Below are 9295 nucleotides of genomic sequence, written 5' to 3'. Positions count from 1 at the left end.
ATTCTTGTTTAGAAAGACCCCCTCTTGCAAAGATAAATCTTATTCAAAAGACGATAAACTCAAACATTGAATTCTCTATATATACAAGTGAAAATATATCTTACTATGCCCCAAGGGGTTAACTCTGTCAGTTGAAGTTGAACTATTTGCTTAAGGCATTTTGCTGACAGAGAGGCTGTAGGTCACCAGTTCAAATCTGGTTGAGTCCACTGTGGTTGCTAGTGGCTATTATGGTTGGTGGTTGAACTGCCCTCCATCCAGATATTCCAGGGAAGAGGGGGAATCCTGTAAGATTTTCCTTGGAATAAAACAAAAAAAAAAAATCTTACTATGATCTTACCAAGGAGAGAATAACCACCTTTTAATGCCTCAGCAAACTAGACTAAAAAGTAATGGGTGGTATTATCTTTTTCATCTGCCTCCTTAACCATTTTTCAGTTTATCTTGCTGCGATTGAAAATGTAAGATTCTTTAGCTAACATCTTCTATCTCTAGAAAGTGGGTTCTTGGCATGTTGTCTACGATCTTTGTTTGCTATCTGTGAAGTTTGGATCATGAAAATCTGGAATCAGCTATAAAGTTTCTTCTGCTATTATTAGTGAGAAGGTTTCTAGCTTTGACTGGTCGATGTTTCCCATTAAGAGATTGAGTTGCTATGTTTGTTCTTTTTCTAGTTGATGAACTAGGTAGGAGGCCATGGTTGGTTGATGTTCCAAGCATAAGTAGATGTAATACATTGCTGTAGAGAAGGAACTGACTCATCCCTTGACTGGTTGATGCTCTGTTACAAGTTCTGAAGCTGTAGCAGAAAGTTCCCTTGTCATGGTTGTGTAGTCTCCCAATAAAATACGGACACCCAAGGTAGAACTGATCCATGTGAATTTGGTTACCCAAAGATTCATCAATATTTAAAAAGGGAAAAAGCTCATTAACTGCACTTATTTTTTTTTTCTAAATATCCTTAGTGCCCACCGTGAAACATGTTTCCACGATGATAGTCCTGCAAGTCCCTTACCCAGCTGAATGAGGCTAAGGCCATCACATTGCAGTCAGCAATAATAATACCATACCCTAATCCTCCATTAAGAAATTGTTGTGATTGTAGTTGGCAGGCATTCCCATTTGGTAACTACTTTGGAATCCTATGTTAGTTGGTTATTATTAAATAGTCACCAAAAGTCACCACAAGAGCACAATCCATTTTGGAAATGATGGAAATGATTGGCATCCCTCACAATGTTTTCTCGCCCAACTATTTTAGAGATTAACTTGGTAGCAGTGTGGCAATCTCCACATACTTGGGGATTCTTCATAATTCTAAGAGGCATCTCAGGAATTGTGCTGATAAGACCAAAAGCAATTACCAGCTTCTCACGGTGGTAACATAGGGAATTTTCTCTCTGTTCCTCAGACACATCATGCAACACAAAAATTGTGTCAGGCACATAACCTGAACTTCTCAGCTGCCTGGCTAGTTTCTCCAACTTTGCATAGATCTTATTAGTCTGTGAATGAGAACTATCATCAACGACAAATAAATGTACTTTATCCTTCACCTGAATCCAACTACACCCAGGATCCTTTATCACACTTTTTCCTTTCATCAATTTTTTCACACGTGCTACATCCTTCCACTTTGAAGAAGTTGAATAAATGTTTGAGAGGAGTACATACGCTGAAGAATTTTCTGGTTCCAACTCAAGAAGATAGTCTACCCCATTTGCTAAGGTTTTGCAAATGGGGTAGCAAGCTAAGTGGGCTTGATTGTGGGGAAAAATCCACAGTTAAGCGCACTTGAGCCAGAGGAGTTCTGGGATGGGTGACCTCCTGGGAAGTCCTGGTTACCGGGTGCAAGCCCCGGAAGTGATGATTGATGCTATGTGATTCATTTTCACTAGTTTCAATCCCACTTCTTCACCCCTGTGAGCATCACCTGATGCAATGAGTGCTAAGTGAACTATTCAAAAATCATGAGAAATTAGTCAGTTACGACTACCTCTCATGGAAATGGTCATACATGAATGATTTACTTAACGCAGTTGAATCCCAAAATGATATCTAATATAATGCACTGCGTAAACCCCCATACTTAAATTCAAAAAGAGTCAAGGGATCTCTACTTGAATGGTTCATGAGGCACAATAATTGCTAAGGTTTTGCAAATGGGGTAGCAAGCTAAGTGGGCTTGATTGTGGGGAAAACTCCACAGTTAAGCGCACTTGAGCCAGAGGAGTTCTGGGATGGGTGACCTCCTGGGAAGTCCTGGTTACCGGGTGCAAGCCCCGGAAGTGATGATTGATGCTATGTGATTCATTTTCACTAGTTTCAATCCCACTTCTTCACCCCTGTGAGCATCACTCGATGCAATGAGTGGTAAGTGAACTATTCAAAAATCATGAGAAATTAGTCAGTTACGACTACCTCTCATGGAAATGGTCATACATGAATGATTTACTTAACGCAGTTGAATCCCAAAATGATATCTAATATAATGCATTGCGTAAACCCCCATACTTAAATTTTCCTATATCTGTGTTTGCATGAACTCTGCTGGCACCAAGCACTATATTCCACACCAATGCATCAGGTTCATATGGAATTTCGTTGATGAATTGTACAACTTCTTCAAGTTTTCCAGCACGACAAAGAATGTCAACCATGCATGTATAATGCTTCAATTTTTGCTTGACACCATGATCTTGAAACATAACATTGAAGTAATGATGACCTTCATCCACTAGGCCTGCATGGCTACATGCACTAAGAACACCAATGAAAGTGACATCGTTTGGCATCATTCCAGATTGTTGCATTTGTTCAAAAAGGGTAAGAGCCTCCTTGCCAAGTCCATGCTGAGCATACCCTGAAAGCATTGCGTTCCACGAGACTGTATTTCGCTCTAGAACTTGATCAAACACTTTTCGTGCATCCTCCAAGCACCCACATTTAGAATACATGTCTACCAGGGAACTCCCTACGTAGACATCTATCTCAACCACAATTTTGATGATATGAACAAAACCTGCTTGCCCTGTTCTAGAGCTGTTAAGCGGGCACATGCCCTAAGCACACTGGCAAATGTGATCTGATTTGGAATCACACCTAACCTTTAGAATTCACGAAGAATAACCAAAGCCTATTCTCTATAGTCATTTTGAGCATATCCCGAGATTATCAAATTCCAAGAACCATACCTCTTTCAAAAAGGTTGTCAAAACTCTCCGCACATTCATTATGTTCCCACATTTGCAATACATGTCAACAAGGGAACCTGCAACAGAGGCATCAGACTGAAACCTTGATTTAATGATATAAGTATGCATCTGCTTTCCATGTTCTGGGGTTTCTAGACTGGCACATGCACCAAGCACACTAGCAAGAGTGAAGTGATTGGTTTTTAGTGTTGCCAGTAGCATTTTAAAGAATAGTTTTTGTGCCAACTCAACATATCCAGCCAGTGCATATCCTGCAATCATTGCATTCCAGGAGATAACTTCTCGCTCAGGCATTTTTTTTCAAAGACTTTGTGTGCATTTTCAACATCTCCATATTTGGCATACATTGTTAAAAGATCATTTCTAATAGAAACCTTTGCCTGGAATCTGACTTTTACGATGAACCTGTGGACTTTCTTACCATGTTATAAGGCTTCTGGCTTATCTAATGCATTGAGAACACTGGTAAGTGTATATTGATTCAGATTCCCAACTGCTCGTTGCACTTGGTTAAAAGGTGTTGACATCCCCATTCTGGGCATATCCCAAAATCATTGTAGTCCACGAGACAACAACTCGATTAGGCATTTTGTCAAACAGTTTACGTGCACTGTGGATGTGTCTGCACTTGTTGTACATGTCAACAAGTCCACTGCCAACAAACATATCGAATTCAAACCTAGTTTTGATAATGTTGGCATGAGCTTGCTCACCTTGTTCCAATGCCACAAGCCCAGCGCATGCCCAGAGAACACTGGCAAATGTGAATGCACTCATTCCTGTGCTCTCCCTTTGCATTTGGCAAAATAGTTTCCAAGCCTCCTCATCACATCCATTCCTCACATATCCTACAATTGATGTATTCCACAATACCATATCCCAATAAGGAATTCGATCAAACACCTGCCGCGAACTCCCAGTGCTTTTGCAATTGGAATACATGTCCACAAGCACACTACTGACAAAGACATCCAATTCAAAACCATATTCAATTATGAATGCATGAATCTGCTTCCCTAGTTTGATATCTCCTAGTCTAGAACACGCCCTGGCAATTTTGATAAATGTGAAGGAATTCAGGCTCAATTCCGTGGACATCATTCGAACAAAAATCTCTAGTACCTCTTTCTCGTACCCCTACTGCTGTGCATACCCAACAATTAAGGCATTCCATGAAACCGCATTTCGTTCAGACATTTTGTCAAACACTTGACATGCATCCTCAATATTTCTTAACTCTTCAAATCCTCACATTAAAGTGCTCTCACTTTTTGTTTGAATAAGTCGCAATCTATCAAGGCCTTTCAAAGTAGATTTTTGCACTATTATTGTAAACCTTCTGATATGCGCTAATCCCTTGATTCCTCCATTTGAAAAAAATAAAAATAAAGCCATTCCTTTTATTACTTTTGAGAATTTTGAATGGTTTTTAAAATTAGTTGGATGTTCCCAAATGACAATATCTTCTAAAGCTTCAAAGGAGTGGGTGCAATTAATGTTATCATTGAAGTTGCTTCAAGATTTTGATTTCTAATATCCAAAATGGTTCAATATCATTAAGAAGTTCAGGGATTGATGACAATGTGATTTAGGCCATTGATGATATTCTCATTTTTGAAGGTTTTGTGGAATCATTGTCAACTCAACTAATGGTCAAATTCAAACAAACAATTTAGTTTCACATTGGGAAGGAGGGAGACTATTGAGAAAAGTGTTATCTATCTATTTATATATTTAGAACCATTCCAAAGTTTTTAAAGCCACATTTGTTTTTCATAAGGGATCATCTATTCCCAGATTAGTCAAGATTTTTTTTGGAGAGCAACCAATTGAGCCCCAATGCAAGGAGCTTCTTAGAAATATAGTTTGAAGGATAAATATTGCACTTCCCCTCCATCTTGATTTATAAGCATTTTGAACTCAACCTCGAACTTTGATAGTCTTAGGACATGTACTTTTGATCTCAGGTTTCTAGGCATTTTGATTAAGCCATCAACATTGGTAGAGTTAGAGATAATTAGGCCAAGCTTGTGCTTGCTTTTGAATTTGTACCTTTTTAGGTCTTATTTGTTCGAGAGTATCCTTCAAATGGATAGCACATAAAGAGCTACTATGGCACCTTTGTTAATGTGCTCTAGGCCACTTAATTCCACCTCTTGTTCAATAGGGTTACACAACTTTGAATTCTATGTCTCACACAATGAATAACAATAAAAACCTCTTAATTATTTCATTGAATAACAATACTAATACATTGTGTTGTTTTGAAATGCATGATTGGTAGGGTTGTCTCAATGATCCCAAATAAGGCGAAAATGAAAGAAACAACTTCAATTACTTAATCCAAAGTAAAGGAAGGCACCGCCATTATATACTCTAGTACTTCCAACAAGATAACCTTCCCCATTTTTATGAATATGTGGATCTCTTCAAGATGTACAAAGAAGAGGTTGAGAGACCAACATTTGCCAATCCAAGTGAATAAGACAATAACCATGCTATTACAAATGACAATGTATGAATATCCCATCTTTATAATGTGGTAATGAGATTAAAAATCTTCCATTTCTTGGACATGCAGCCCAAGTTCATTAATTGTATAGTTAAGTCTGCCACATCACAATGGTTAAATTTGGCCGAAGGATGTGTCACTTGAACGTTTTGAACAAACTCTGTAATGGTCTCAGAATTCTGATTGAAGAATGAGGTGAACTATATTTTACATTGAAAATTTTAATTTTGTTCCCACTAATCTGTACCTAAGGTCTTTGTTTTGATGCCAACCTCAATGTCTATTAAATATATGGATGGTGTGAACAATATTTGCACTGAAAATTGCAGTTTTTGAGCCAGTAATTTATACCCAAAATGTGTCCCAATCTAAAGAATGTAGTCAGTTCTATTTGACATACGAGGGTGGCTTTTAATTTTGACGATAGTAGATTATCATTATTCTTATTAAAAATAAAGTAGATTTTCCATTCGGATAGTAGGATTATCTTTCAGATAGTATATTTTTCATTCTTCATAGAGGAAGTCATAATAAAAAATCTCGAGTTTAAGAAGTAAACAACTATGAAGCATGGGAATTCAGATTAGGATGTGTTGAAATACCCTATATGTCACATTAATGATTTTTCTATGGGTGGTGGAATCTTCTAGTGAAAACATAGATTGAATACCATGGACATGTGTAAGGCTTATTGTGATAATTGTTTTGAATGATCTTAAATTAAATGAGAAGATCAATTCGTAGAGAAATTGGGATTTTAGAATGGGAGCTTATTTAGTCAATGAAAGACCAATGAAAATATTAGAATACACTTTTACCCTTATTCTAGTGTTGAATAAAAATGCCGTGAAAAATAATGTGTCTCTAGTTTTGGATAAAAGGACCCTCAACTTTCTTCGCAACTTTTGTGGTCACTGGCCACTTGTGAAAGGAGTAGGCATCTTTAAAAATGCGGTGCCATTTAGAAGGGAAATACTAATAGTAGCAGGGCAAAGGCAATTATTCCATTCGTTTATTTATTTCTCATTTGTCTGGTCATATTGTGAGCTGCAATATATATATCATGAAATTGTTTTAGTACTAGTAAACAATGATTAAATATATAATAAATTTGAACCTTTGACATTTAGAGGACATTTCTCTCAATAAGTATGAAAATCATGCTGGAAACAGTTTTTGAAGTTTGGAGTCTTTTATTTTTAAGTTAACTAATTGGTTTGGAAGATGAAAAACCAACAACTTGGAAGAGTGGGACTTTTATATTCACTGAGGTATTAAAGAAATTATATGCTTGAAACTTATACTAGTGCCTTCTAGTGGAATTGATAGTGCACTAATCCGTTGCTTGCAAAATTTTGGTTTTGGTACCACCTTATAGCATATCCGGGTTCAAATGTTATTTTGTTGTAGATCTAACCCGGAATATAAGAGAAATAACAAATATACCCAATAATAACAAGATCGAAATAGATAGAAATGATTCTTTATTGATCAAACCCTTATGGTAGGGAAACACCATACATTCACTCCTTAAGGAAGGAGAACACTCCACAAGCCATATGCCTGCTCATACAATAATCCTTCTCTCTATATCTCCATGTGGAGTCTCTAGCATCTATATAGGCCTCATACATACAATACCATGGGTCATTACCATGGTTCCCTCATACCATCAACTAATACCATGGGCCCATTACATTATTATTAACTACTTGTGGTCCCTTACATGATATGGGTTAACTACCTTATTTATTACTATGGCCCATCCCATTATTACATTATTACCTTGGGTACCTCCCTTGGTACCCCATATTATTCCTCCCTAGGTATATAACATTCCACCCCCTAAGCATGTTTCGTCCCCGAAACATGGGAAGAACATAAATAATAAGATCTACTCAAAAGAGTAGTCCACTGGTACCATGCACGTGCATCTGGCCATCCAAGAGAAAGGTGAACTCTCGATCTCGCTAGTGCCTCGCTCGCTTGAGATGGAAGTTGACCGTGGCAGTTCTTCTGTGTTGATGTGTAGTAGGTGGATCTTCTCTCCTCGCTATCCGTCATGTGACTACTTGGTTTCCATCTTGATGGTTGTCTTGCGGGGTGATGTGGGTGATGATATGTTGAAGTTTTAACCCACGATGGATTTTTCTTTACTTCACCCTGCTGTGGTGCCTGTTGTGGTGTCTTCTTTTTCAATATGACTTCAACCACTGAGCCCTCCTCTGATGTATCATCACCTGTAACCTTTTCTTCTTCAGCCTCTGTTTGTGTTTGATTGTTGATCATCAAAGGCTCATCATCTGATATGTCAGTCCCTTGAACATCTTCTGCTTCAGCCTCCATGTGCTCTACCTGTTTATGGATGGAAATATCCTGTAATGTAATTTTCTTCTTTTTATACCATAGCTTCAGGAATTTCTTCTGCACATTAATATTGATAGTACCCACTAATTCCATCCAAGGGTATCCCAAAACAACATCCATGTTATCCATATCTGAAGCATAAAAATCACCATGAAACACATACTTATCCATAGAAAGCTTCAAATCCTTATAGTTTTGAACATCCTTATCATCAACCTGTGTATGTTCAATTTGTTTTGCTGGGACTTGCAATTTTTTTGCCAAATTAACACTGATAAAATTATGTTTACAACTAGGATTGATAGAAACAATGATCTTCTCTTTCTGAATCAATCCATGAATCTGCAATAAGGATATACCCGTAGCAATTAACCCCTTATGTGTCTCATTCTCCTTTTTTCTAGCCCGAGACCATTTGTCCAAAAAGACTTTTTCAAATTCTGCATCTGAAAGTTTGGTCAACTGCTTGTAGTCAAGTGATGAATTCCATTTTTGAGCCTCATCTCTCAGATTAATCACTATTGGAAGCCTCCAATATGTCCCATGTGAGGACTTGTATCTTCGTATGAATTCTTCAATAGTAGGACCATCATCTGTTCCTGTAAAATATAGAACCTTGCTAGAAGCCATGAAGAGGGTTTTGAAAAAACTTGGCGAAAATTTGAAATGGCCACAAATCCGTCAATATTGCTCAGAATCTCTATTATAACCTGTTTTTGGAAATGGAACAACCATTCTGCATCTGCCCATGTGATAGAAATCCTGATTTAGACACTGGAATTTCAGATCTGCACTGCTACTCTCCCGCCATCACCAAAATTTCTGCAAAAAGAGCTGATTTTAAATCAACGATATCTCCCTCATCGGGACTCCGATTCGACTGATTTTTTTTTTTGAAATTGGGTAATTTTTCTCAAAAAATTCAGATCTACAATTATATTTTGTAGATCTTGCACCAGGACGTCTAGATCTGCGCCGCAAACTCGCTGCCCTGAAAATTGTCTGCAACCCCACTGATTTTTAAATCAGCGATATCTCCTTCATCCGGACTCCGATTCAACCAATTTTTTTTTTTGAAATCGGCTATTTTTTCACAAAGAATACAGATATACAATTAGATTTTGCAGATCTTGCACCAAAACTTACAGATCTGATCTGCAAATTCGCCACCCAAAAATCCCTACAAAAAATATAAAAAAAT

The 9295-nt window shown here is 37.6% G+C and overlaps 2 pseudogenes; both read right to left on the bottom strand.

The window, feature by feature from the left end:
• Nucleotides 1-1169: 1169 nt before the first annotated feature.
• Nucleotides 1170-3509, bottom strand: LOC149267458 (pentatricopeptide repeat-containing protein At4g33170 pseudogene; annotated as a pseudogene).
• A 216-nt stretch (nt 3510-3725) lies between these two features.
• Nucleotides 3726-4313, bottom strand: LOC149267457 (putative pentatricopeptide repeat-containing protein At3g13770, mitochondrial pseudogene; annotated as a pseudogene).
• Nucleotides 4314-9295: the final 4982 nt, after the last annotated feature.

This window comes from Pinus tabuliformis, chromosome 6 (genome assembly GCF_031772625.1).
Source record: "Pinus tabuliformis cultivar Carrire ecotype Pingquan chromosome 6, CPIR1, whole genome shotgun sequence".
Taxonomy (NCBI): domain Eukaryota; kingdom Viridiplantae; phylum Streptophyta; class Pinopsida; order Pinales; family Pinaceae; genus Pinus; species Pinus tabuliformis.
The sequence above is the reverse complement of the archived record's forward strand: the minus strand, read 5'-3'. Positions and strand labels throughout refer to the sequence as shown.